This window comes from Pelophylax lessonae, assembly GCF_965119305.1.
Source record: "Pelophylax lessonae genome assembly, chromosome: 9".
In the NCBI taxonomy this organism is placed as follows: Eukaryota; Metazoa; Chordata; class Amphibia; order Anura; family Ranidae; genus Pelophylax; species Pelophylax lessonae.
Window position 1 is genome coordinate 140,958,377 of NC_138776.1, and position 26,424 is coordinate 140,984,800.

At 43.0% G+C, this 26,424-nt stretch overlaps 1 pseudogene across 1 annotated transcript in view; it reads left to right on the forward strand.

The window, feature by feature from the left end:
- The window catches only part of LOC309563697 (beta-microseminoprotein-like), a 40,702-nt pseudogene extending 22,202 nt beyond the window's left edge, over nucleotides 1–18,500 (forward strand). Inside the window, exons 3-4 of the transcript XR_014226216.1 lie at nucleotides 16,396–16,498; nucleotides 18,281–18,500. The product of XR_014226216.1 is annotated as a beta-microseminoprotein-like (transcript). The remainder of the gene's footprint in view (nucleotides 1–16,395; nucleotides 16,499–18,280) is intronic.
- The last annotated feature ends 7,924 nt before the right edge of the window (nucleotides 18,501–26,424 follow it).

Below are 26,424 nucleotides of genomic sequence, written 5' to 3' on the forward strand. Positions count from 1 at the left end.
TACTATTGGTAGAGTTCTGACCGTGAGAAGGATACTGATCCAGACAGACACTATACTAGTAATGGTGGTGATCAGCAACTTATATTGTGACTGTGATAGCGTGGCAGGCAATCATGGACTGGCGCTAACTGACACTGGCTGGGGGGGACACTAACTGACTTTAACTGATACTATCTGGTGATGCTAATGACACTAACACAATGATCAGTGATAATACTGTATGCTGTCGCTGTATTAATGACACTGACTGGGTGACAGGGGTGATCAGGAGGGCAATAAAGGGGTTAACTGTTTGCCTAATAAGTGTATGTGTGCTGATTTTACTCACTTACAGACTGGCTGGCTTTTCTTCCTGATTTCAGCTCTGAACGGTAAGTGAAATCAAGAATCAGCCAGATCTGGGTTGTGTGTTTATTAACACGCACAGATCTCTGCATATAAACATATGCCCCCCCTTCTTTTCTGCTTTCCCATCTCATGTTGATTACTAGAACCAACACTACAGGACATGGATTTCTGCATGCTCTGCTGTCCTTCTTACCCACTAGACCCACAAGAATTCTGTGTTCACACAAAAAACCTGAAGCAGCTGGTGTGTTAGGCAGCCTGCACAAAGAAATGCAGGATAGGAAAATTCAGAGGAAAACAGCTACCGTGCCTGTTTTTAAATACAGTCCTAATATTAGTGCTAAAATTTAAAATAAAGACTTGCAACTGCTTTATATGTATTTGCTAAATGCTATAAAGGGCACTTCCAGTCAAAAAGTTTTTTTTGTTTTTTAGATTTGGACAGAATGGTGTATTATCAGAACCCCTGTTAGATTTTTACTGCTATATAAGTTTCTGCTAACATAGTTATTGGTCAAAAATAGGGTTATCAGCATTTTGCCGATAATGGCATGCCGCATCCTATTGACTTCAATGCAAAATTGCATCCTATTGACTTTAATGCAAAACACCTCCTCTTGACTTCAATGTAAAGACGCATCCTGTTGACTTCTGTCAAAATCAGGGTTCAGGCTTGAAGACCAGTTGCTATTGCAGTAGCGGAACTACCACCGACCAGCAGGATAGTTAGGCAGGCAGTCATCCTGGAGAATGATATGGGCTCACCTGAGGTGCAGAGTCTAAGTACTAACTGGTGTTCACAAGAGCTTCTGATGATGAAGATGGATTTTCTGCGTGTTAGTACCAGGTCCCGGTCCTCAGGATTGTCACCACCAGGAGCTGAGTAAGCCGAGGTCCAGTAGAAGATAAGCAGGTAGGGATCAAATAGAAGCGTAGTTGAGGAACAAGCCAAAAGTGCAGTAACGAGTTGTTGCATGTTGGGATCAGGCAGAAGCATAGTCAGGGGAACAAGCCAAGGGTTGATGATGAGTGGCAGCAAAATATAGATGGCAGCAGGGAAGACAGGAGCGCGAGATACTGGCTGGAAAGAGCACAATAATCTGGCAAACAGGAAGTGCAGACATGGCTTAAATCAGGAAGTTCATGGGAGGAGCGAAGATTTCAGGGCTCAAGACAGACAAGGTTCAAGACAGGATCATTGAAGGAAGTGTCCCAGAAACTGTCCAGCATTCCAGGTAACTCAGCAAGAAGAGACATTGCCTGACACTGCAGAGGTTCTGGGTTTAACCACTTCTGGACCGGAAGGTTTTCCCCCTTAATGAGCAGGCAATTTTTTGGGATATGGCACTGTGTTATTTTAACTGACAATTGCACTGTCGTGCATCGCTGTACCGAAATAAAATTTATGTACTTTTTTTCCCACAAATAGAGCTCTGTTTTGGTGGTATTTAATCACCTATGCGATTTTTATTTATTGTGCTATAAACAAAAGAAGAGCGACAATTCTGAAAAAAAAAAAACAATATTTTTTACTTTCTGCTATAAAACATTCCCAATAAAAAAAAATTTTCAATCAAAATTTTTATCATTTTAGGCCAATATGTATTCTGCTACATATTCATTGTGGTGGACAGATCAGACACCTGACTGACATTTTATACACTTTTGGGGGGACCAGTAACATTACTACAGTTATCAGTGCTAAAAATATGCGCTGTTACTGTACTAATGACACTGGCAGGGAAGGGGTTAACACCAGGGGCGATCAAAGGGTTAAATGTGTCCCTGGGGGTGCTTTATAACTGTGTGGGGGTTGTATTAACTGAATGAACACAGAGACCTGTGTTCCTAAATAAGAGGAACACAGGATTCTTGTGTTCATTACTGACAGAACAGTGGTCTGCCATGTTTACAATGGAATGAGTGTCTCCACGGGGAGCGATCGCGGGTGCCCGGCAGCAATCACGGCAGCTTTGTGTAGGTTGAGGCAGCAAGCTTTGTATAATGTTTGGATGTGGGACCAAAAGGAGAGTTCAGAGTCCAGGATTACACCTAGCACCCTGACGTGAGGACGGGTTGATAGTTGCGCCAGAGAAATCAGGGGAGGAGCATGCGGGGGAGAAAATATTATGAGCTCAGTTTTGGTTAGATTGAGTTTGAGGAAGCAGTGTGACATGTCTGTTAGTAAATTAGTGATGCATGAGGAGACTGATGGAGTGAACTGAGGGGTAGAGAGATAGATTTAGGTGTCATCAGCGTAGAAATGGTACTGAAAGCCATGGGAGGCTATCAGCTAGCCCAGAGAGGAGGTGTAGATTGAGAAGTGGAAGGAAGGAGGAGGAACTGGAATTGTAAAAGATGCTGAAGGTATGGTGGGATAGGTAGGATGAACAGAAGTCAAAGGATTGGAGTTTTTTGAGGAGGAGGGGGTGGTCATCTGTGTCAAAGGAAGCAGAGAGATCCAGGAGTATGGGGTACAGAATAGCCATGGTTTTAGCCATTTGTAGATCATTTGTGAGTTTTCCGAGAACAGTTTCTATGGATTGTTAAGGGGGGGATCCAGAATGAATGGGATTAAGGTTATTTTCAGTGACGTGGTTTTAAACCAGGTGTTCAAGGAGTTTGGATGAGAAAGAGAATAAGGAGGTTGTTAGGATTAGTGGGGTCCAAGATAGGCTTTTTAGGTATGGGGGTGGCTAGTGCATGTTTTAGAGAGTTAGGTAAGATGCCAGAAGAGAGGGAGAGAGTGAAGATGTGAGTTAGAGAATGTGGAATAGAGCCAAAGGATGACCGTGGTAATTGCAAGGGAACAGGGTGGAAAAAAGTTTAGCAACTTCATCTATAGTAGTGGGGTTGAATGACAGGAGTAATGACTCTGAGTGTGCTTGTGGACATGAAGTGTTAAGTGTCTGTACAGTAGAAATCTCATCATTAAATATTTCAATCTTTTTTTTTTTTTGTAAATTTTTTTTTTTTGCAAAAAACAAGGGGTGTACACAACCAGTAGAGAGAACAGCGCACGTTCCTCAATACATAGTATAGTAAGCAGACATACAGACAATCAAGTCAAGCAGGTATGTATATACACCAATCAATCTTATTTTTTAAGTGTTTGCAGATCTCCTGGGCAGTGAGTGAGTTAGTGGGTGGAGAGGAAGTAGAGAGTTAAAGGCAGAGAAGGGTTGATAGGGACTGAATGAGAAGGTATTAATCAGAGTGATAAAATAGGTATGCTTGGCAATGTGGAGGCAGGAATTGTATTTTTGGAGAGTAGCTTTATATTGGTTGAAATCTTTTTGAAACGTAGTCTTACGCCACAAATGCTCAACAGCCCGGCTATGTTTTTTGAGAATTCTGGTGTCATCTGTTTGCCAAGGTTGTATCAGGGTCAGGGCCTGATTCTGTGTGTAATGAGGAGGGATAATACTTAGTCAACTGTTGTAGACAGAAGTAGCTAGGTTGGGGCAGAACGGAAGTGAGATTTTGCCATAGAGGTGATCAGTAGCAGAGTGGAGAAGAGAAGGGTTAAGGTGGCGAAGAACGAACCTAAATACATAAAAATCGTCATGCTCTCTTCAATAATACTCAAAATATATATACCATCAACAGTGACAAAAGTATATACACCAGCAAATGTACCATCATTAAGGTGGCAAGGGTTTCTACAGTTAACTGTTAGGAGGTCGGAGGGTTGAGAAGGTGGAAGACAGGGAGAGAGCAAAACTAATAAGGTAGTGATCAGAGAGGAGAAGGATTGTGGGAAAGTTTGCACAAAGTGCATAGGAAGGAGAAAACAAAGTCAAGGGTGTTGTCATTTGAGTGAGTAGCAGCATGTATTCATTGCTTCAGGTCAAAAGAGGAGGTCAGACTGAGAAGTTTAGAAGTAGCATAAGTGTTAGTATTACCAGGGGTATTGAAGTCACTGAAAATGATTGTGGGAATTTCAGAAGAAAGAAAGTAGGTTTGAGTAGCCAGGCAGAGAAGTCATCAAGGAAGGTTGATACTAGCCCGAGGGGCCTGTAGGTTACAGCAATTCTGTAACAAACAAAAAAAGACTGGAGAAAATAGCCAAATACACTTTAATGAGTTGTAGTGGACACAAACACAATATAATGCACAGTTTTTTTCGTAAAACATAAAAGATGAAATTATGTTGAGTAAATAGATACCTAACATGTCACGCTTTAAAATTGTGTACACCTGTGGAACGGCTCAAATCTACATTCGATGGTACCTAAAAATGTCCAAAGGTGATGCTTTAAAAGCCTTTTTTAGGTTACCAGTTTGGCACTAGAATTATTGCTCTTGCTCTTATGTTTGCGACAATAACTCATATGTGTGGTGTAAGATTTACATGTGCGTGTGGAAGCCCAACTACAGGCAAAAATTATATTTAAATAGTGCATCAAATACCTTACTCCTAGCTCTTGATTCCTAATACGGCTTCATAAGCTATCCTTAAGCGTAATGGATCAAAGTTGCATTTTCCGCTATAAGCCAAGCTAATTTTCTGCCATGGGATCCATGCATTTTTCCATTCTCATTATCTTGGTTACTGGTTCCTCACCACCCTTGTGGGTTCTCCTGCCCCTGGAGACTATGAGACAGGACTAAACAGCTGAAAGCGCTGTCTCCACCAGTAGGTGTCATAATCATGCAGGCAGTGATGAGAACATCCAAAGAACTCCAGAAAGTAAACAGAAGAAGATTAAGGATTATCATGTGACCGTGGCTTCAGTTAAGCAAAGTGGGCATTTGGATATGTTTTTTTTTTTTTAAATACTACCTCTGCCTGCTCCTGCTTTTACAGTATGTGCAGTGTGAAAATTCCAGTTAGGCTGACCATACACGGTGATAAATTATTTCCTGCAACCACGTGTTGCAGGAAAGAAATTTGCACGATACCTCCATCAACACAGTGTTCACAGGGGAATCAGCAATTTTCTTCTCCCTATAGGGGGAGCAGAAGCGGGCGGGGAGGATAATGATTATTGCTAGCAGCTATAGCAGCCACTAGCAATAATCGCAAGAGAATCCGGCAGGCTGGTTGTACCAAAGTTGATTGATGGATCAACTTGTTACATTCATCCTGCCTATTAACGTTCGAATCTTGGCCGGTTTTTGCTTTAACTGTATTTCCATTTCCATCATAGGTGTGATAGGTATATATATATATACACACACACTTTTATAAATATAGTAAACATTTCAAAATGTATAAAAAAAAATTTAAACTTGCTGACTGCCTAACTAGGAAAATACGTCATTAATTTGCCGTTTAATTTGAGTTATGAGTGCAGCTAGATGCCATAACCCCAGTATTATTTTTTCCCTCAGGCGCTGGCCTTTTTGGTAAAAGTGGTCCAAGTGGTACATTGCCGCTGGATCACTTTTAGAAGCGGCTGGGGGGGGGGCAGAGTTCCAGGGCTTACCTGGGCGATCAGTAGCTTCGGGAACCGATCTGCGCTGGCAGCGACTTGGCCCAGGGATAAGCGAAGGAAAATGGCCTCCGCTCATCTCTATGGCCTAGGAGGACTAGAGAGACGTCATGACATCACTTCCGGTCCCATGTAAACAAAGCCATTTTTTTTTTATAATATTTTGTTTAACCACTTGCCGACTGTCGCACGACTATTTACGTAGGCAGTCAGCCCCTGACAGGCAGAGCGGCGTAGGGCTACGTCGCTAGCCTTAAGGGTTTTGGGAGTGAGGGCGCAACTGGTGAATTGTATCTCCGATCTGTGACAACACTCACAGATTTAGCTGACTTCCTGTCACATTTACTTGACGTCCTGTTACAATATATATATATATATATATATATATATATATATATACAGCATCTCACAAAAGTGAGTACACCCCTCACATTTTTGTAAATATTTTATTATATCTTCTCATGTGACAACACTGAACAAATGACACTTTGCTACAATGTAAAGTAGTGAGTGTACAGCTTGTATAACAATGTAAATTTTCTGTCCCCTCAAAATAAGTCAACACACAGCCATTAATGTCTAAACCGCTGGCAAAAAAAGGGAGTACACCCCTAAGTTAACATTTGGCCAAATTGGGCCCAATTAGCCATTTTCCCTCCCAGGTGTCATATGACTCGTAAGTGTTACAAGGTCTCAGGCGTGAATGGTGATCTGGTGTGTTAAATTTGGTGTTATCGCTCTCACTCTCTCATACTGGTCACTGGAAAATTAACATAGTACCTCATGGCAAAGAACTCTCAGAGGATCTGAAAAAAAGAGTTGTTGTTCTATATAATGATGGCCTAGGCTGTAAGAAGATTGCTGATTGCCAAGACTCTGAAACTGAGCTGCAGCATGGTGGCCAAGACCATACAGCGGTTTAACAGGACAGGTTCCACTCACAACAGGCCTCGCCATGGTTGACAAAGAGGTTGAGTGCACGTGCTCAGCGTCATATCCAGAGGTTGTCTTTGAGAAATAGACGTATGAGTGCTGCCAGCATTGCTGCAGAGGTTGAAGGGGTGGGGGGTCAGCATGTCAGTGCTCAGACCAAACGTCACACACTGCATGAAATTGGTCTGTATGGCTATCATCCCAGAAGGAAGCCTATTCTAAAGATGATACACAAGAAAGCCCGCAAAAAGTTTGCTGAAGACAAGCAGACTAAGGATATGGATTACTGGAACCATGTCGTGTGGTCTCATGAGACCAAGATAAATGTATTTGGTTCAGATGAGGAGTACAAAGACAAGTGTGTTTTGCCTACTACAGTCAAGCATGGAGGTGGGAGTGTCATGGTCTGAGGCTGCATAAATGCTGCCAACACTGGGGAGCTACAGTTCATTGAGGGAACCATGAATGCCAACATGTACTGTGACATTCTCAAGCAGAGCATGATCCCCTCCCTTCGAAGACAGCACTGCAGGGCAGTATTCCAACATGATAACGACCCCAAACACACCTCCAAGACAACCAGTGCCTTGCTAAAGAAACTGAGGATAAAGGTGATGGACTGCCCAAGCCTGTCTCCAGACCTAAATCCTATTGAGCATCTGTGGGGCATCCTCAAACAGAAGGTGGAGGAGCACAAGGTCTCTAACATCCATCCTGTGATGTGATCATGGATGAGTGGAAGAGAACTCCAGTGGCAACCTGGGAAGCTCTGGTGAACTCCATGCCCAAAAGGGTTAAGGCATTGCTGGAAAATTATGATGGCCACACAAAATATTGAAACTTGGGCCCAATTTGGACATTTTCACTTAGGGCTCTACTCACATTTATTGCCAGGGGTTTAGACATTAATGGCTGTGTGTAGAGTTATATTGAGGGGACAGCAAATTTACACTGTTATACATTATTATATTTACAAAAATGTGAGGGGTGTATTCACTTTTGTGAGATACTGTATATGTATATATATATAATGTTTGGGGGTTCTCCGTAATTTTGTAGCAAAAAGTACAGATTTTTACTTGTAAATAACAAGTGTCAGAAAAAGAACATTTATCAATGTATCAAGCAGTGAGCAGTGCTGGGTGAGGACAGCCACGAAATGAGCATTGCGGGGTGAGGACAGGCAGTCAGTGAGCAGTGCGCAGTGAGGACAGGCAGTCAGTGGGCAATGTGGGGTGAGAACAGCCAGTCAGTGAGCAGTGTGCGGTGAGGACAGCCAGTTAGTGAGCAGTGTGCGGTGAGGACAGGCAGTTAGTGGGCGGTGTGCAGTGAGGAGAGGCAGTCAGTGGGCAGTGTGCTGTGAGGACAGGCAGTCAGTGGGCAGTGTGCAGTGAGTACAGGCAGTCAATGCTCAGGGTGCGGTGAAGACATCTGGTTAGTGAGTAGTGTGCGGTGAGGACAGACAGTCAGTGGGCAGTGTGCAGTGCGGACAGGCAGTCAGTGGGCAGTGTGCAGTGAGGACAGGCAGTCAGTAGGCAGTGTGCGGTGAGGACAGGCAGTCAGTGGGCAGTGTGCAGTGAGGACAGGCAGTCAGTGGGCAGTGTGCAGTGAGGACAGGCAGTCAGTGAGTAGTGTGCGGTGAGGACAGGCAGTCAATGCGCAGTGTGCGGTGAGGACAGGCAGTCAGTGGACAGTGTGCTGTGAGAACAGGTAGTCAGAGAGCAGTGTGCGGTGAGGACAGGCAGTCAGTGAGCAGTGTGTGGTGAGGACAGGCAGTCAGTGAGCAGTGTGCAGTGAGGACGGGCAGTCAGTGGGCAGTGTGCTGTGAGGACAGGCAGTCAGTGGGCAGTGTGCTGTGAGGACAGGCAGTCAACAGTGGCGACGAGGATGGGATTTACAAGGTTACTATCCGTGTGAGAAAAGAAAAGAAGGAAAAAAACTCTGGATTGTCAGCTGGATACAAACACCCACAGAGCTCAGCAGGAAAATGTCATTGATCGGGACATTTGTGAATTTGATGGAGAACAGACATCGTGGAGTTCCTGGATTGAGAGACTAGAACAATATTTTTATGCAAATGCCATCCCAGGCGACAGGCAAGTATTTCTGACAGTGGTTGGTGCTAGGACATATGACACTCTTAGGGATCTCCTTTTCCCTGAAAAACCAGCAACTAACACTTTGACAGAGCTCCTGACACTGTTAGGGAATCACTTCCAGCCTAAACCACTAGAGATTGCAGAGAGATTCCGGTTCTATCAGCGGCAGCAGCAGCCAGGTGAAGATATTAAGGCTTATGTGCACGCCCTTCGCAGACTAGCCTCAACCTGTTCTTTTGAAGAGTATTTACCGACTGCACTGAGGGATAAGTTTGTCATGGGACTAAATAGTGAGTCTAGCCTAAAGAGACTGTTAACAGAGAAAGATCTTACCCTTACAAAGGCAATTGAGATAGCTTCAGTGATGGAAATGGCTGTGAAAGATACAGAGGCATTGAACCCCCAGAGCAGAAGGGAAGAGGTTAAAGAGGAAGTTTTCAGAACAGCAGTCAAGCCAACAGCAGCAAACTATAGACCCTCACCAACCCGGGAGTCAGCTTGCTACCGTTGTGGGAATACAGACCACGATCACAAAGTCTGCCGGTTTAAGGATCAGCTCTGTCATAATTGTGGTAAGGCCGACCATCTGAAACGAGTCTGCCGTAGTAAGAAGGTGCGAAATAAACAACCTCTGAACACCAGGACAAAGGCATATATGGTGGGAAGATATACATAGTCATCTGAATCAGAGGATGAGGAAGTGCTCCACAGATTAGACATACATCATATGCATTCAGCACCCTCTGCAATGACTGTAGATGTAACCGTGGAAGGAAAGAAACTCAAGATGGATGTAGACACAGGAGCAGCAGTTTCAGTTATCACCCAGAAACAATGGAGAAAACTTCTGATCCGAACAACTGTCCGTCCAACACCAATCAAACTGCAGACATACTCAAAGCAGATACTCCACCCACTGGGTTACGTGAAAGTACAGGTGTCCTACAAGGGTCAGACAAACAGAATGCCATTGTATATCCTAGAACATGGGGGACCCCCTCTCTTTGGGAGAGACTGGATTGCTCACTTTGGCATGCCAGACATCGCCATAAACCCCTGCAACACCGTGACCATCCCATCAAGAGATAACGAGGGATGGGTGGAATCCCTGAAACAGCGATCCCCACAAGTCTTTGATCACCATTTGGGAAAAATAAAGCATGACTGTGTGAGACTCAGGCTGAAACCCAATGCCCAGCCTAGGTTCTTCAAAGCTTGGACGGTACCTTTCGCACTCCGAGCAGGTGTGGAAGCTGAACTAAGCCGGCTGGAGGAACAAGGTGTCATCTCAACGGTAGAGCACAGCGAGTGGGCATCACCAGTTGTACCAGTAAAGAAAGCGAATGGGGACTTACGCATTTGTGGCGATTTCCGCATGGCACTAAATTCTCAACTGGAGATAGACCAGTATCCCCTACCCAGAGTAGATGACATTTTTGCCTCTCTTGCAGGAGGTCAAAAGTTCACCAAGCTTGATCTCAGGCAAGCTTATTTACAGTTTGAGGTCCACCCTTCATCCCGCAAGTTTCTAACCATCAACACTCACAAGGGACTGTATGAATACAATCGGATGGTGTTTGGGGTAGCCTCCGCTCCAGCCATTTGGCAACGCAAAATGGATGAGATTTTGGTGGACATTCCTTTCACACAGTGCCTGTTAGATGACATGCTCATCACGGGCCTGACGGACCAGGAACACAAGCAGAACGTGGAGCTTGTGTTGGCGAGACTCCAAGAGCAGTGTCTAAAAGTGAACTTAGCGAAATGCCAATTTATGGTACCTAAATTGGAATTTTGTGGCCACCTTGTGGATGCACAGGGTATACACACCACGGAAGCCAAAGTTGATGCTTTAGTAAAAGCTCCAGCCCCAACCAACGTCCAACAGCTGCGATCATACCTGGGCTTGCTGAACTATTACCACAAATTCCTGCCGGATCTAGCACACACTTTGTTTCCATTAAACAAGCTTTTGGAGAAACACTCCAGATGGAACTGGTCGGCTGCATGCCAACGTGCTTTTGAAGTTTCTAAGCGAAAGCTGTTGGCGTCACGCATGCTCGTGCACTATGACCTCCAAAGGCCACTCACCTTGGCTTGTGATGCCTCACCCTATGGTCTAGGGGCTGTACTATCTCACGTTTTACCAGATGGGTCAGAGAAACCTGTGGCATTCGCCTCCAGGTCCTTGACAAAAGCAGAAAGCAATTACTCTCACATTGACAAAGAGGCTCTGGCGCTCATATGGGCAATTAAGAAGTTTCATCTTCACCTGTATGGTAGGGAATTCACCATACTGACTGATCATAAACCACTCCTTCAGATCTTTAGCCCTGACAAAGGCATCTCCCAGACGACTGCGGCCCGTCTTCAACGCTATGCCCTATTCTTGGGAGCATATAGCTACAAAATCCAGTATCGCAGCCATGATGCCAATGCTAATGCGGATGCCATGTCCCGTCTGACAAGGACATTAACAGACTCTTCTCCACCTGTCAAGAGTTGTCGTTACACCAGCCTGTCCTTTCTGTCTTCCGGGGAAGTAGCAGCCCATACAGCCAAGGATACCTTCCTTAAGACAATACTCTCCTGGGTAAGGTACGGTTGGCCTGCAACTGTCACACAGGATTATGAACCTTACTTCCGTAGGCGTCTGGAATTAACTGTGGCTGGCAACTGTGTTTTATGGGGAGACCGAGTGATCATTCCACAGACCCTCCGGAGACACATTCTGGACTTGCTACATACTGGTCATCCCGGGGGCACACGTATGAAACAAAAGGCCCGAGGTTATGTGTGGTGGCCGAACCTCGACTCCGATATCACGACATATGTGAATGCGTGTGCTGGATGTGCACAAACTGCAAGAGACCCTCCTCGAGGGTGCGTCCAGCCCTGGACTTGGCCCATGGTTCCCTGGTTTCGCCTACAATTGGACTTTGCAGGCCCGATCAGAGGACACACCTTTTTGATCATTATTGATGCCAATTCAAAGTGGCCTGAGGTCATTCCTGTTACCCAGCCGACGACTAAGGCAATGATTTCTATACTGTTACATCTCGCTGCTACGTTTGGATACCCCAGAGAAATTGTCACAGACAACGGTGCACAATTCACAAGCCAGGAGTTTCAGAGTTTCCTGACTGCCCACAACATCAAACACAAGTTGACCGCACCTTACCACCCGGCTACAAATGGTCAAGCAGAAAGGTTTGTACAGACCTTCAAATGCTATTTCAAAGCTACTGTGGCTACAAGTAAACAACAGTCCCTGTCACCCCAGCAGCTGGACTCCTTCCTTTCTGCTTACAGAACCACACCTCATGCAACCACTGGGAAAACTCCAGCTGAACTTCTTTTGGGTCGGCAGCCATGGACTGTTTTGGACATACTCCGCCCTCAAACGGTCCAGGAACATGTACGGCAGTCCCATGACAAGAGGGTCAAACACGACGAGATTCCCCGGTTTACAGCCCAGCAAAAGGTATGGGCTCGATCTTATGGCGCTTCCAACACTCGTTGGCTTCCTGCTATCATCGCAGAGACTTTGGGACCCAAAATGTATAGGGTCTGCCTGAAAGATGGTTCCATTTGCAGACGGCATGCGGACCAATTGCGTCCTCATTCTCAGCTGCCCGAATCCCTGACATCGGCTGCACCTCCAGTGTCTCAAGGATCTGCTCCTACAGGATCAGGAGGCATTGAGACTGATGCTTGGGAGGACTCTGAACTTTTGAACTCAGCTCCAACAGAGCCCTCCAGCCCTGGTCCAGAGGTCTGTTCACCCTCTGAGCTAGGGGATCCCCTCTTGGCCCCGCCGGTGTCCATTCCGGCCAGCCCTGCTTCCCCTGGCCCCGAGTCGCTGGGTGCCCGTCCTCAACAACGCTGTCGCCCTCCTGACCGGTTTCAAATGCAAGAGCGGTTAAGAGACTTTCGACGGGCCCGCCGAAAGTGATACGCTGCCATGTTCTCCCCTTAGCGTTCCTGGAGGTTGTTCTCACATCCGGACGCGGAAGAAGCCATGTAAATCTCCTGAGTTGGAGGACTGTATTGGACAATTATGAGTTACTGTTTTATGCCTGTTCTCGTTTTGTTGTGTTTTTTTTTTTTTTTTTTTGTTTTTTGTTGTTTTTTTTTAGGGATGGATGGAAGGTGTTATACCTGAAGGGTTTCACATGTACTGTCACTTTAAGGCTGGCTCCACCCAGGAGTGATGACAGGGGTCAAGGGGCAGAGTGGCCATCTTGGAGACATGTAGGAGATGTGTGGTTATACAGAGCTGTCCTGTAATGCATGTTGTAGTGTACAGAGAGTACTGAATAAACAACCGTTGTTCCAGACCAGAGTCCTGTGTCTCTCACAACACGGAGAATATAACAGGCAGTGTGCAGTGAGAACAAGCATTCAGTGGGCAGTGTGCTGTGAGGACAGGCAGTCAGTGGGCAGTGGGCTGTGAGGACAGGCAGTCAGTGGGCAGTGTGCAGTGAGGACAGGCAGTCAGTGGGCAGTGTGCAGTGAGGACAGTTAGTCAGTGGGAAGTGGGCAGTGAGGTCAAGCAGTCAGTGGGCAGTGTGCTGTGAGGACAGGCAGCCAGTGGGCCGTGGGCAGTGAGGACAGACAGTCAGTGAGCAGTGTGTGGTGAGGACAGACAGTCAGTGGGCAGTCTGCAGTGAGTACAGGCAGTCAGTGAGCAGTGTGCGGTGAAGACACCTGGTTAGTGAGTAGTGTGCAGTGAGGACAGACAGTCAGTAGGCAGTGTGCAGTGTGGATAGGCAGTCAGTGGGCAGTGTGCGGTGAGGGCAGGCAGTCAGTGGGCAGTGTGCAGTGAGGACAGGCAGTCAGTGGGCAGTGTGCACTGAGGACAGGCAGTCAGGGAGCAGTGTGCGGTGAGGACAGGCAGTCAATGGGCAGTGTGCGGTGAGGATAGGCAGTCAGTGGACAGTGTGCTGTGAGAACAGGCAGTCAGAGAGCAGTGTGCGGTGAGGACAGGCAGTCAGTGAGTAGTGTGCGGTGAGAACAGGCAGTCAGTGAGCAGTGTGCAGTGAGGACAGTCAGTCAGTGGGCAGTGTGCGGTGAAGACAGCCAGTCAGTGAGCAGTGTGTGGTGAGGACAGCGTGTCAGTGGGCAGTGTGCAGTAAGGACAGCCAGTCAGTGAGCAGTATGTAGTGGGAGGGCTAGGGTAATTTCTCTAGTTCCTTGTGTGCAGTAAAAGGGTTGAAGCAGTGCAGGTAATCTTCTCTCTATCAGCCACTCACCACATGGCTGGAAGAAGTTGACTCCCGGCCTGCCAATGCCATCTCTGCTCTGCCTCCTTCCGACTTTTAGCTGCTTCATTAGCCAGAGCAGACACATGTGAGTGTGTAGGAGGGAGAGTTCGGCCACACTCCTACCCTGCCCACCAGCTCCCCAGCCTAAGGATACTGCACGGCTGAGAGTCCCCGCTGGCTGCAAGCCTCAGTATGCTGTGTGCAGAGCACTAGAGAAACACTGCAGCCAGGGTAAAAAGCCAAAGGTAGACCTTGGCAACCCGGGGACAGAGATGGTCGCAGGAATAGGGGTGAACCTAAGCACCCCCCTGTAGCTGGCCTTGGATTAGGGTGTGCCCAGGCACAACCAGCACACCCCCTGCACATACCTATGATTTCCATTGCATCAGCCAAGCCCTTAAAAACCCACACAGATCCTCACATGTGTTTTTGCCTACTGAACAGAAAGAGTAACTTATTTATTTAATCTCTGTCCCATTCCTAAGGTAAAATGCATGTCTAAAAAATTCCTAAATTCCATTCTAATTAGATCAGTGACCTTGTGTGAGGAATGTAGACCAGTTCAATACCAGACCTGCCAACATCATGACTAACAAAAATCTTTAGCTCTACACCATTATTTTAAAAACATGTGTAAAATGGTGAGGTAATTGGTGCTGCCTAAAAAGTATCTAAAATTTGGGTAAGTCAATGGTTCATATACAGAAAAAACATCTCATATATATATAAATACATATAAATATAAAGTGCAATATAAAAAACAGGGTGTCATACAAAACATATATGTTAGTTATAAATACAACTGAATAAATATAAAGTGTAAATATAAAGTGAGATAGTGCAAATACCAGTGCGCATAACACCAAACTATATCCACTATATATATGTGCACGTGTGCAAAAGTAATGGGTTTGGCCAGTGGATACTGGCTTTGTGAGCCCTCAGTTATCCAAATAGGAAAGTGATTTAATCTTCCAATCTGAGTAAATTACTGGTAATTATATCAGAAAAATTATATCAGTAGAAAATGTCCAAAATAAGTCCATATAAAGGTGAGCTGTGACAGTATTCGGCTCCGCGGGTGATTTTTGTGGTGCTCCAAATATTAAGGTGCCGGGTGTGGAAATAGTGCTCCCTTTTTCCCCATCTCTCCCGCACTCACCAGAAAATATCACCCCTACTATTTCCACACCCAGCACCTTAATTTTTGGAGCACCACAAAAATCACCCGCGGAGCCGAATACTGTCACAGCTCACCTTTATATGGACTTATTTTGGACATTTTCTACTTGTTCGATCGACTGAGCTCTTTTGAATACTGCTACAGACCAATTATATATAAATTACATTCCCTTCACCCCTTTTTAATATTGACATATTTTTCATCTGAACTACTTGCACTAATAGCACTTTATCACTATTTATTCATAAATATTTTTTTGGATCATATATATCACATTGCACTTTAATATCCAGTTGGGATCTCACTGCACCAATTGCATGCTCTCAGTCTCTTTTTTCTGATATAATTACCAGTAATTTACTCAGATTGGAAGATTAAATCACTTTCCTATTTGGATAACTGAGGGCTCACAAAGCCAGTATCCACTGGCCAAACCCATTACTTTTGCACACGTGCACATATATATAGTGGATATAGTTTGGTGTTATGCGCACTGGTATTTGCACTATCTCACTTTATATTTACACTTTATATTTATTCAGTTGTATTTATAACTAACATATATGTTTTGTATGACACCCTGTTTTTTATATTGCACTTTATATTTATATGTATTTATATATATATGAGATGTTTTTTCTGTATATGAACCATTGACTTACCCGAATTTTAGATACTTTTTAGGCAGCACCAATTACCTCACCATTTTACACATTTTTAATATTGACCTTTTGGTCTATATTTTAGGGGTAGGCAGCAGCCATTTTCAAGTATTTTTAATACATATACACCAACCTTTTCTCCATAGCGCGGATATTATTGTCAATCACATTATTTTAAACACAACCTAAACTATAAAATACTGAAGACTTTCCCGTTTCGTACATTATACACAGGTAGGACCTCTGAAAATGTTTAAGGCCACAACCTAATATTTAACTAATTATAGTGTTGAATAAAACAAAATTAATAATACTGTCCAAATAATTCTGCCCTTGTTTGCTTTGCACATAGTCTATTGTATTATAATAGGTTATATTTCTAGGTTAGGAAGAGAGTGTATGATCACCCAAAACTTTTCTTTTTTGTTCAAGATGAATAAAAGAACTTCTACTCTTCAATTTCAGACTGCATGAAGAATGGAGTGCATCATGAAAAGGGAGAGGAGTGGACAGAAAAGGATTGTTCATCGTGTACTTGTGATGGAGAACATATTGACTGCTGTTACAAGTAGGTTTCCTTGTTCATCACTTTCGTTTTCAATATATTGTGAGCAGCAATAAATATGGAAATCATGTAGCATCTGCTGAGAAAAAAGAAAATGCATGTCCCAATGTACTGCAATACAAGAAGTTTTTGCAGAGATCTTCAGTTATCTTTGAAAAGCAGACCGCTTCCCAAAACATATCACACTAGATGACTGGATGTTTTATTCAGGAGAGGACTGGGAACCTTCAACCTACGGGGTAAACAAAATCAACAAGCCCTTTCATGATGTTGACAGATTTCTGTGGGTAAAGAACGTGTAACATGAAAAGGGTGCCATAATTTGTTACTGACTGATGGGCTCCAAGAAAGGTGGATGTTCCTAGAGGACATTATTTATTGTGACACACCTTTGCATATTTTCCAGTGTCAACTTCCTTTGCAGCTCTTCACATCCAGGCACATAACATGTCAGAGCTACAAATTAAGTTGATGCTGGAAGATGTTCTCTGCCAGGTCACAGAACAGGTAAAGGTGAATTGACTCCGTGATGTGCCACAACCCTAGAATTTGAATACGAAGGTAGGAATTTCCCTATTGTGGGACTTTTTAGGCACTTTAATCAAGTGAAAAATTAACTTTATAAAATCAGATTGTATTTACACTTTACTGAATAAAGAAACACGAAAACAGAGTATACATGGTATGAACGGCTAATATTATACCAACTGTGATATATGATGGTGATACAGTATGGCTTCCTTCACCCATCTCTGCCAGACATTCTCTGCCAGATCACAGGTCTGAATGGGGAGCAGATAAGCTTTATGATGACTAGCTTGTGTCACTGACTGGAAGTCCCACTAAGAACATTGTTTGAATGATAAGGTATGTCCATAGGAAGCCACCAGCCCAACATATCTTTCTAGTTCTTGAGGAAGCTGCCACTTGCTCATCTGCTCAGCCCTTCCCATTTTAATTACTGGGTAATGTTTGTAAAGCATTTTAAAGCAAAGCTGTACTTTGCCTCTTCAAGGGCAAACCAATGAGTCCACTTCAATGCAGCCTTCTCCAGCAGTTTCTGCTTGCCTTCCCTTTGCTCCTCTGCCACTCAGTTCAGTGCTGGGAGCAGAAGGATTCTACTATACTATACTATGTCTGTTTTTTATGCTTGTAAATACAGCTGATTGGGCTTAATTGGCATATGGCAATCACAAAGTTCGGCTCCAGAAGAAATAAAACATAGACTGTATACACTGGAGCCTGTCAATAAAATATTTTAGTTTTAGACATAGAGCCTATTGGGGTAAATAAGACAGTATAAATAGGCAGTTAAGAATCATATCTGACAGTAAAAAGAGTGCCTGCTCCAAGAAAGTGAACTTGTGCTTGAGTATGCAAAGCAAGGTTACGGATTCATGTTAATGCATCTCCCCCAGCAGCGCATGGGGGGGAGTAACATTTCCTTTTGTCTCCCACCACTTGATTCTGCTGATGATCCCATGTCACAGCTATGGGCCACTCGTCTCTGTCATAGGAGAGGAAGGGGAGGGAGTCACATGCTTCTCCATACTTAGTAGTAGTAATGAATATTTTCCTTGCTCATTGCAGCTGAACACAATGGCAGGGGAGAAAATAAAATATAATTACAGTATGTGATGCAGGAAGGATACATAAAAACAATTCTGTTGCTTTGCCCAGCTGAAGCCAACACCAAAGATGTGCTTCAAGGAGATATTGTTTTTTTTATTTTTTATGGCCTTACCCAGTTGACATTAAACATCAATTTTTGTTTCCCTATTTCAGATTTGCAAAGCCAGTTATTGAAGATCCTGACAACTGTGAGGCTGTTTTCAACAAGGAAATTTGTAAATATGAAGTTAGGCAGAAGGGTGATAAGCCCTGTAAAGTGGACTCTTGGATTTCCTAAAAATATCCATCAAATACATCCTCTATAATGACATACTACTAAAAACATACAATAAATATTGAGCATAAGCAGAACGATCAACAGATTGGTATACAATTATTTCCCTGATTAGAGGAAAGTCAATCCAATGATTCTTTATTTTATAAATTTCACTGATTCTTTTCTATCTGTTCTTAAATTTGCATATCCTAGTCAAGTAGTTCCAGTTAGATTCCATCTAAGAGCGGGCATGCAAAAAAAATGTCATGCATTCTGAAGAAATTCCTTTATAATCCAATACATAACAGAACTCAGCAAGTTCAATAACTAGACTTTTCATTTGTGTAAAACAAGGTTAACATAAAATGTCATCAACTCTAATTAACTGACTATTATTAAAATAAATCCACCAAAGATTTAAAACTGTTCTGGAAAAAATTGTAATTCTAATAAATGACATGCTTAATATGCAGCGGTTTTATTTCCTGCATCTACATTTCATGCATGTTCATAAATGTCTATTGCAGTTATCTATTTTCATGATTATGTGAATGTTGTCACAACTGTATACAATATAATTTAGCTTTAATTAATAACTGGCCTTTGATAAGAAAAATGTAATGCCACTGAACTCTTGAAAAATGACTCTTTAACATGCGCTGAGCTAAAGGCAGAGGCGACCATTATTCTCTATGGACAGGTCAGGACCATCTATTGTAATTGTTCATACCCATGATTAATTATTAGTAACATATTTACATCCCTGAACCATCCAAGTCTCATGAGGGATGATTTACCAAAGGCAAATAAGTTGTTCACTTTGCAAGATAAGTTACACAGACCAGGGGATTTTTTTTTTTTTTTTTTTGGATGCTTAGTAAATAGGGTAATTGTTCCTTTTGCAAAGAATATCCAATGACATGCAAGGAAAACAAAAAAAACAACATTTTTGCTTGCAGATGATTGGATGATGGAAGTCAGCAGAGCTTCACCTCATTCACTAAGCTCTATGCAAAGTGCAAATTCAGTTGGGAAGTAAACAGTCTAGTTTCCTTTAGGCCATATATATATAGAAGGATTGTTTCTGCGCTCAGTGTATTTTATTGGTTGGTATGCAGCACACAAACTTGAGCTCAAATTATCTTCAAAATAATAAAGAGGCAGCGGACATAGTGTAAAATCGCAAAGGTAGATATTTTTATTCGGCAACAGGAAGTAGAAGTGAGGCTTTTGTACTGTGTATCTCTGTACTCTCTGTGTAGGTATTCGGTATGCTGTTAAATAAAGCAATCCATCTTTGCGATTTTACAATATATTGGTTGCCTCTTTATTTTTAGAATATTTTGAGCTCAAGTGGTGGCGCAATATTAGTCCTTGGTGCCAATTGACTGGACTTCTGGAGGTTCTTATTGGCTGAAGCTGGCGGTCTCTTTGTGAGCTAATTTATGCAAGCGCATTTTGAAAGTTTTCAAAATGAACCGGTAAGAGGCTGTGTGATCTGTGGTGGAGGTGTCTTGTGGAAAGCCTGTCGTAAATTGGATAATTACCTGAATGGACTTATATTACAAATTACTGTTAATGAACTTTTGATGGCATAAGCACCTAAATAACTTCAGTATTCTTTGAGTGTGAGCATAAGATTTATTCATAAGTCCTTTCGAGGTCCTTTCAAGAGACTTTCAAGGTGCTGGAATAACATAATTACATGTACATTATCAGTAAAAAAGTTTATCAACAATTTTTATTCAAAAAATCATGGTTAAAAATACATAACCATATCATGATCTTGTTTTCAGAAAATGTTTGAAGTAACCTTTTACATGCTACAGTGATGTTACATTCTCAACATGTTTCACTGAGTATGCAGCTTCTTCGGGAGTTATTGTAGCATAGGAACTGTATAAGAAATGAACAAATAAACAACAGGAATTTATACAAAAATAATGTTATCATTTTAAATTTCTTATCAACATTTCATTTTTTTTCTACTTTACATTATGTCATAAACACTCACCTAGCCAATTTACCCAAATTTCTTAGAAAAATAAGCCCAAGGGCTTAAACATCTAAAGAAAGAAGCCAGTGGCTCTTTTTCTAATAAGTTCCCTGGACTACTACTATGTACTACTTTAAGATTTATCACTAATCCACTGGGATGTGGTGCATGAAATAACTCATCTTCCACCTAAATCACACATTATATAAGATTTATTTAATCCCTTTAATTTGGTTAAAGTTTGGTTTTTCGTTTTTACAGCATGGATTTATGTCACAATTATATTTTTTTACTGAGCATAATGAATTTTGGCATCAACATTCGATATGTTTTTTTTGATGAGATTATTTATTTATTTATTTAATACATTTCACACAAGCACTTTAATTGTGCATATTGGGGAAGCTCACCTACATATAGATATATTTTCCTTTAGTAAATGAACTAAATGAAAACACTCTCTTTATACTTCTTGACACTCATTGACAAGCAGAGACCAGAAGCCACCCTATTAGTTTTGTAAACAGTCCTTTTTTGACCACCTGAGTAAGGAAAATATGCAAAGTTTGTAAAACCTGGATTGCTCATAACTGAAGAAAGGGAATATCTTTTTGCTGTTTTGTAATGAGTGGATTGCAACATTAAGCCAGGGATATTGCCAAATAAGTGTCACGACCAGGAAAATATTTATACCATGTAATCCCCCAGGCCAGTTGGTCCATAGCCCAACGCCTCCTCATTTCCTGCAAAACCATCTACAGCCTTTTGTATGAAAGTGTTGATCTCTTTATGTTGACTTCTAGTACACACAGCTACTGTAAGCCCAGACACAGGAATAATGTGTTTTAGGATATGCATTGTGGGATATCATTGCCCTAATACAATACTTCATTATCAGGGCAGCATCTCATCTCTTTGCTAAGTCAGCAGGATAATTTCAGTTAGGGATTCTCACCCCAAAACCCCTACAATCTTACAAGTGGGATCTCTATTGGACCCCATCAGGTGACCTGGGAACAAACAGAGTCCTTTGGTCGTTCTTACCTTTTCACTAAGTCAAAATGGTTTACCATGAAACCCTGCTGCATTTGAAAGACTCTCCAGCCTACATGAAATGCTGCATGACAATCGTTATGCTTTTTTAACCACTTGCCTTCTGTGCACTTAAACACCCTTCCCATCCAGGCCAATGTTCAGCTTTCAGCGCTCTCACACTTTGACTGACAATTGCGCGGTCATGCTACACTGTACCCATATGAAATTTTTATCATTTTTTTCACACAAATAGAGCTTTCTTTTGGTGGTATTTAATCATCTTTGGGTTTTTTATTTTTTACAAAAAAAAAAGAATAAAGACAGAAAATTTTGAAAAAAAAAAAAAAGTTTTCTTATTTTCTGCGAGTAAATTTTGAAAATAAACTTTTCTCCTTCACTGATGTGCGCTGATGAGGCGGCACTGATGGGCACTGATAGGCTGCACTGATGGGCACTGATGAGGTGGCACTTATGGGCACTGATGAGGTGGCACTTATGGGCACTGATGAGGAGGTACTAATATGCCGCACTGATGAGCACTGATAGGCGGCACTGATAGGCGGCACTGAGAGGCGGAACTGATGAGCACTGATAGGCGGCACTGATGAGCACTGAGAGGTGGCACTGCTGGGCACTGAGAGGCGGCACTGCTGGGCACTGAGAGGTGGCACTGCTGGGCACTGACAGGTGGCACTGCTGGGCACTGAGAGGCGGCACTGAGAGGCGGCACTGATGGGCGGCACTGATGGGCACTGATAGGCGGCACTGATGGGCACTGGCGGATGGTACTGGACACTGACGGGTGGCACTGATGAGCGGCACTGATGGGCAGCACCATCAGTGCCCACACTCAGTGCCCATAGTGCTGCCAGTCAGTGCTCATCAGTGCCTAGATGAGCAGGCACTGATGGGCACTGACTAGCAGCACTATGGGCACTGATTGTGGGCATTGATGGGGGGCACTGATGGCGGGCACTGTGGGCACTGATGGGGGGGCACTGTGTGTGTATTTTTACCTTTAGTAATCAGGGCACTGGTGATCGGTGCCCTGATTACATTCTCCTGTGTCCCCGGCGCTGTGAGGCTCCCCCTCCTTCCTCACACTGCAGGCTCCGTGTGAGGAAGGAGCGCCGGCGATGAGAGATGATCTCATATGTTTACATATGAGATCATCACTCATTGGACGGCCCGATCACGTGGTGAATGGCCGCTGTGATTGGCCATTCACCACGATCTGTGATCGGCCGTGTCCAAGGGACGCGGCCGACACAGATTTTCCCCGCAGCGCGCTCGCGGGAGCGCGCTGGGGGCGTGTCACTGGGAGGCCGTTTAAAAACGGCCTCCCGAAAATTCAAGTCCGCGCTGCAGCCGTATATAGGCTGTAGCGCGGATGGGGGGTGGTTAATTTACTGGATTTCATTTTTTCCTTTTATATCTGCTGGGATTTCAGTTTTCATTTAAAAAAAAATGATATTAGCAGTAAAATAGATGTAAGCTTAATGCATCCAGAATCTACTATGAGTGCCCATTGTTTCCACCCTAATACCTCAACCTCTCACTGTGTATACCACAAACTACATGCGATTGGATGGCGAAGAGAACATAACCCACCATTCTCTCAGCTCTATCTTTCTCCCTTCAAATTGTGAATTTGTCACCAAGGAAAACCTGAGAAGTTCCCCTGTATAGTTACCACACATATTTGATTGTGCTTTCTTCAGAGCAACTCTACCACCGTAGGCCACAACCTGTATCTACAACCATAAATTCTAGTTTGGTTATAGAGGTGAAGGATTAGAAATCCTGTCTGGATTTTAGTGCTGTCCATGGTTAAAAAGATTAAAAACATATACAATACAATATAGGTAACTAGATTTAATGGGTCATGCCATGCTTCTTTCATTCAGCAGTGTTCACGTGAAATGGACATAAACCAGTATTTCATCATTCTTTTTTAGTGTATATGCATATATGAAAAAATTATATTTTGGTGGAAGCCATTTTAAGTTTGCATATTGTATAACATTGCATATCAGTAACAAAATCTATGAAGGCCAACTTTCTGGAAAGTGATCCAATATCTCATAACAGCCAGTTCAGAACCATTCCACAACAGGAATGAGGCTCTTCTTGAATCAAAGGATGGAGATTTTTAACAGTTATATATTTTTGAGTGTAAGATTAAAAAATTATCTAAAAATATTATAACAATCTGTAGATAAGTGCTACATAGGCCATTTTGTAATTTATTTTTATTATAAAATGACCCTTTCAATTTAAAACTACATCCGATGTAATTTTCTGAAAATGTCAAATGTTGCTTCCTTCTAATATGGCAAACTGGAGCTCCTAGAAATGTAATTTCCTGCTAGTGTGATTGGCTCACTGACCTTTCCAGAAGTCTGCCCTAAAGATACAATTTTAGGCGTTCCCTGCAATAGAAGTACAATTTTTGGTAAGATAGGGGTTTATTTACTAAGCTGGAAAGTGCAAAATTAGGCTCACTTCTGCATAGATACCAATCATCTTCCAGGTTTTATTGCCAAAGCTTAATTGAACAAGCTGAGGTTAGAAGTTGATTGGTTTCTATACAGAAGTGAGCCTGATTTTGCACTCTCCAGCTTTAGTAAATAAACCGCATAGTCTCTAAGGTTGGGTTCACACTAGCTGCGGCCATGGCTCGCAGCAGGGGGGTCCGGTGCGTTCTACGTTCCAGGTGCGGATCAGGTCCGAATTTTCGCCTGAATTTGGACCTGAAACAGGGCCAAAAATGCACAGGATCCTTTTCCAGTGCAGACTGCAGCCACCCCGGAGATGTGTGAACCGATTACATTGAGAGTCGGTCACAGTCTCCTGTCATGCGTATTGGATGCGGGGAAACCTGCATCCAATTCGCATAAGTGTGAACCTTTTTCTAAAAAGATGCATATACTGCAATTTTTTCATTAAAACGCGGAAATATGCTGAGAGGTGGTTCAGATTAGGGCACACCGCTTCATTCATCAATCTGCAACGGACATGGTCAAACAAACAGCTATTTTTTCAAAACACAAAAATGTAGGAATCTGCACAACAGTTTGCTAAAGTTTTTGCAAAGTACAGTATATATAGGCCATCTAGAAGGGATTACGATTTTCCAACAAAACCAGAGCTACAGTTTTGAGCAGAACTGTTGTGTGGCCAAGGGCAGGCAGTTCTTGCCATTATGTGCAAGTGCATATAGCATACATGCACATTATGACAGACTCACCTCTGTGTTTGCCCCTCTCTAGCGCTGACAGTTCAGAGCCATCTCTCCCTGCCCTTTGTCAGTTTCTCTGCCACCACTTCCATCTTCTTCACAGTTTCTACTGGGTTTGATCCTTTTCTTTGCCCATTGGCTGGCCAATGATGATTTACCTCTGTAAATGCACTCTGAAGATACATCTTCCTGGCAACCAGCTCCATTCTTTGCATATTATAGATGCTGGGCATATGCCAGCATGTACATTGCACTGTAAAAAAACGAGAGGGGAGGGAGGGACACAGCACGACCACTATGGTGTAGAAAGTTTCAATAAGGTCTAATTACAAAGAAAGAAATTTAAAAATGAATACTCACAAAATTATAAAAACCACACATGTAGATATGTGAGTCCATGGGGGAGGGTAAGCCGCCACAACACATGCTTGCTGGGATGTCAGAGCTATTTCCCTATTAACAGTCAATGGCACAGAGATCCGGACTTTGTGCCTGCAACAGCTCATCATCCATCCATCCAGTTGCACTTTTTTAGGACTGTGCCTCCACCACAGGCTCACCCTCTCCTGTGGACTCCTATATATACAATATCTCACAAAAGTGAGTACACCCCTCACATTTTTGTAAATATTTTAATATATCTTTTCATGTGACGACACTGAAGAAATGACACTTTGCTACAATGTAAAGTAGTGAGTGTACAGCTTGTATACCAGTGTTCATTTGCTGTCCCCTCAAAATAACTCAACACACAGCCATTAATGTCTGAACCACTGGCAGCAAAAGTTAGTACACCCCTAAGTCAAAATGTCCTAATTGGGCCCAATTAGCATTTTCCCCTCCCCGGTGTCATGTGACTCGTTAGTATTACAAGGTCTCAGGTGTGAATGGGGAGCAGGTGTGTTAAATTTGGTGTTATCACTCTCACTCTCTCATACTGGTCACTGGAAGTTCAACATGGCACATAATGGCAAAAAACTCTCTGAGGATCTGAAAAAAAGAATTGTTGCTCTATATAAAGATGGCCTAGGCTATAAGAAGACTACCAAGACCCTGAAACTGAGCTGCAGCACGGTGGCCAAGACCATGCAGTGGTTTAACAGGACAGGTTCCCCTCAGAACAGGCCTCGCCATGGTCAACCAAAGAAGTTGAGTGCACGTGCTCAGCATCATATTTTAGAGGTTGTCTTTGGGAAATAGACGTATGAGTGCTGCCAGCATTGCTGCAGAGGTTGAAGGGGTCAGCCTGTCAGTGTTCAGACAATACGCCGCACACTGCATTACATTGTTCTGTATGGCTGTCATTCCAGAAGGAAGCCTCTTCTAAAGATGATGCACAAGAAAGCCCACAAACAGTTTGCTGAAGACAAGCAGACTAATGACATGGATTACTGGAATCATGTCCTGTGGTATGGTTAAACCAAGATAAATTTATTTGGTTCAGATTGTGTCAAGTGTGTGTGGTGGCAGCCAGGTAAGGAGTATAAAGACAAGTGTATAACTAAGGGGCCCTGCGCTTACGGATATTAAAATAAAATAAAATACTGTGCATCAAGCTGCTAGCTGCAGTGAAAAGTGCTGGTGCTCTTTTAAAAATGAGAGATGTGAGTGCAGCGCTGCTTTAAAATTATAAATCTATAAATATATATAAAAAATATTATAGAATTGTGCAATAACTTAATACATCTGTGGTGATCTTCAAAGGAATAATATAAAGTGTACAATCATAAAAATCTAATATTTATACACAATGTGTTCCAAATAGAAAA